Consider the following 4,197-nt stretch of genomic DNA (forward strand, 5'->3'; position numbering starts at 1 on the left):
TTCAATTCTTCTTTAATTTCCCGGTTGACCCATTCATTCTTTAGAAGGATGCTGTTTAGTCTCCATGTATTTGGGTTCTTTTCAAATTTCCTTTTGTGGTTGAGTTCTAGCTTTAGAGCATTGTGGTCTGAAAATATGCAGGGAATGATCCCAATCTTTTGATACCGGTTGAGTCCTGATTTAGGACCGAGGATGTGATCTATTCTGGAGATGTTCCATGTGCACTAGAGAAGAATGTGTATTCTGTTGCTTTGGGATGAAATGTTCTGAATATATCTGTGATGTCCATCTGGTCCAGTGTGTCGTTTAAGGCCTTTATTTCCTTGCTGATCTTTTGCTTGGATGATCTGTCCATTTCAGTGAGGGGAGTGTTAAAGTCCCCTACTATTATTGTATTATTGTTGATGTGTTTCTTTGATTTTGTTATTAATTGGTTTATATAGTTGGCTGCTCCCACGTTGGGGGCATAGATATTTAAAATTGTTAAATCTTCTTGTTGGACAGACCCTTTGAGTATGATATAGTGTCCTTCCTCATCTCTTATTATAGTCTTTGGCTTAAAATCTAATTAATCTGATATAAGGATTGCCACTCCTGCTTTCTTCTAATGTCCATTAGCATGGTAAATTCTTGTCCACCCCCTCACTTTAAATCTGGAGGTGTCTTCGGGCTTAAAATGTGTTTCTTGGAGGCAACATATAGATGGGTTTTGTTTTTTTTATCCATTCTTATACCCTGTGTCTTTTGACAGGGGCATTTAGCCCATTAACATTCAGGGTAACTATTGAGAGATATGAATTTAGGGCCATTGTATTGCCTGAAAGGTGACTGTTACTGTATATGGTCTCTGTTCCTTTCTGATCTACCACTTGTAGGCTCTCTCTTTGCTTAGAGGACCCCTTTCAAGATTCCCTGTAGAGCTGGTTTGGTGTTTGCAAATTCTTTCAGTTTTTGTTTGTCCTGGAAGCTTTTAATCTCTCCTTCTATTTTCAATGATAGCCTAGCTGGATATAGTATTCTTGGCTGCATGTTTTTCTCATTTAGTGCTCTGAAAATATCATTCCAGCTCTTTCTGGCCTGCCAGTTCTCTGTGGATAAGTCAGCTGCCAATCTAATATTTTTACCATTGTATGTTACAGACTTCTTTTCCTGGGCTGCTTTCAGGATTTTCTCTTTGTCACTGAGACTTGTAAATTTTACTATTAGGTGACGGGGTGTGGGCCTATTCTTATTGATTTTGAGGGGCGTTCTCTGAACCTCCTGAATTTTGATGCTCTTTCCCTTTGCCATATTGGGGAAATTCTCCCCAATAATTCTCTCCAGTATACCTTCTGCTCCCCTCTCTCTTTCTTCTTCTTCTGGATTCCCAATTATTCTAATGGTATTTCGTCTTATGGTGTTACTTATCTCTCGAATTCTTCCCTCGTGGTCCAGTAGCTGTTTGTCCCTCTTTTGCTCAGCTTCTTTATTCTCTGTCATTTGGTCTTCTATATCACTAATTCTTTCTTCTGCCTCATTTATCCTAGCAGTGAGAGCCTCCATTTTTGATTGCACCTCATTAATAGCTTTTTTGATTTCAACTTGATTAGATTTTAGTTCTTTTATTTCTCCAGAAAGGGCTTTTATATCTCTCGAGAGGGTTTCTCTCATATCTTCCATGCCTTTTTCGAGCCCGGCTAGAACCTTGAGAATTGTCATTCTGAACTCTAGATTTGACATATTACCAATGTCTGTATTGATTAGGTCCCTAGCCTTCGGTACTGCCTCTTGTTCTTTTTTTTGTGTTGAATTTTTCCGTCTTGTCATTTTGTCCAGATAAGAGTATATGAAGGGGCAAGTAAAATACTAAAAGGGTGGCAACAACCCCAGGAAAATATGCTTTAACCAAATTAGAAGAGATCCAAAATCGTGAGGGGGGAGAAAGGGGATAAAAAAAGGTTCAAAAAGGAAGAAAGAAAGAAAAAAAAAAAAGAAAAAAAAATTTTAAAAAAAGAAAACACCTAAGAAAAATATAAAAAAGAAAAAATATATATATTAGATAAACTAGTAAAAAATCGTTAAAAAAGAAAAATATAACAGTTAAAAAAAAATTTTACCCAAAGGCAAGAAAAAAAAACAAAAAATGAAAAAGAAAAGAATTAAATTAACTGCAAGACTAAAAAAAATCACAGGGAAAAAGCCATGAGTTCCGTGCTTGCCTTTCTCCTCCTCTGGAATTCCGCTGCTCTCCTTGGTATTGAAACCGCAGTCCTTGTTAGGTTAACTTGGTCTCGCCTGGATTTCTTGTTTATCTTCTTTCAGAAAGTGGTTGTTTTTCTGTTTCCAGAATTGCTGTTCTTCTTCTCTTCGATCTGCCGATGGATTTTCAGGTGTTTGCAATCTTTAGATAAGCTATCTAGCTGATCTCTGGCTAGGTGAAGTAGTCTCAGCCTGCTACTTCTCCGCCATCTTGACTCCTCCTCCCCATAACCTCATTCTAATCATAAAAAATATCAGCAAATCCCAAACGAAGGCACTCTGTAATACCTGACCACTGCTCCGCAAACCTGCCAAGGTCATCAAAAATAAGGACGGCATGGAATCATTTAACAGTCTAGAGGAGATGAAGGAGAAGTAAGAACTAAAGGGAATGTGATATCCTGGATGGAACTCTCATTTAAAATGGTTATTAGGTAAAGATTAAAGAAACCTGAATAATGTATGGATTTTAGTTCATAATTTATCAGTATTGTTTTGTTAGGTCTGACATTTATATGAACATAACATGTTAACAAGAGGAAGTCTGAGTGTAGGGTTTATCAGAACCTGGTGTTATCTTCTCAATTTTCACATCAGTCTAAAATGTTCTAAAATAAAAGTTAATTTAAAAATGAAATTTACAATACAGTATGGTTAACTATAGTAATATTGTTGTACACTAGATTTCCAAGGATTTGCTGCAAGTCTTCTGACTTATGAAAATGATATTATCATTCCATCAATTAAGATATTTAATTCTTTCAGCAATGGTTTGTAGTATTCAGGATACAGTTGTTCTGTTTTTTGTAGATTCATCTCTTTTATTTTCTGATGCTATTTTAAATATATTTTGTTTCAATTTCTCATTATTCCTTGCTAGCCTACAGAAATACATTTGATTTCTGTAAATTGAAACCCCAAACTTGCTAATAAACTTGCTAATAAACTCACTTTTCAGGTTGTTTGCTTTTTTGAAAAATTCTTTTTGTATATAGATGAATATATGCAAGAGAAAACTATCTTCCTTTCCAACCTAAATGACTTTTTTCTTGCTTTATTGCACTGGATGAAAACTTCAATACAGTGTTTAAAATAAATAGTGTCATCAGATATCTTTGTCTCTTTCCTGATCTTAGAGAGAAAGCGTTCAGTTTTTTACTAATAAGTGAGATGGTCATTCTAGGAGTTTTGCAGATTTTCTTCATCAAAATAGAAAAGTTTCCCTTTATTCCTCATTTGCTCACAGATTTGTCAGGCATTGATGTTATATTTGATCAAATGGTTTTTCAATTCTACTGAGTCAATCATATGATTTTTCTTTTTTGGTATTTTGACATAGTAATTTCCATTGTTAGTGTGTGTGTGAGCTCTGTGTCCAATGTAGGGCTCAAACTCATGACCCCAAGATCAAGAGTCACATGCTCTAGTGATTAAGGAAACCAGGCACCTTGCAATTTACATTGATTTTTCAAGTGTTAAATCAAACTTGCTTACCAAGGATAAATCCCATTTGCTACCATGTCTTACTCTTTTTTTTTAATCCTTAAAAAAAAAAAAAAAAAAGTTTTTTTGATTTGCTAAAATTTTATTAGCATTTTAGCAAAATTTGCTAAATTTGATTTGTTAAATTCAAATGATTTGCTAAAATCATTGATTTGGTTTGCTAAAATTTTATTAGAATTTTTCCATTTATGTTCATAAGATTTACTACCTTTTTCTTGTAATATCTTTGACAGGCTTTGATCCTGGGGTAATGCCAGCCTCATGGAATAATCTGAAAATTCTCTCTCTCCTGAGGCACAAGTTTGAACAGCATTAGAACCACAAGTTCCATCAAGATTTAAGAAAACTATAGTCATGAATGTACCTGCTCAAAAATAACATTTTCAATTATCTTCAGGAGAAGGTGAAAAATTGCACTTTTCTAAATATTTGTAAGTTATATCTCCATTACTATAT

Source organism: Mustela lutreola, chromosome 5 (assembly GCF_030435805.1).
Source record: "Mustela lutreola isolate mMusLut2 chromosome 5, mMusLut2.pri, whole genome shotgun sequence".
Classification (NCBI taxonomy): domain Eukaryota; kingdom Metazoa; phylum Chordata; class Mammalia; order Carnivora; family Mustelidae; genus Mustela; species Mustela lutreola.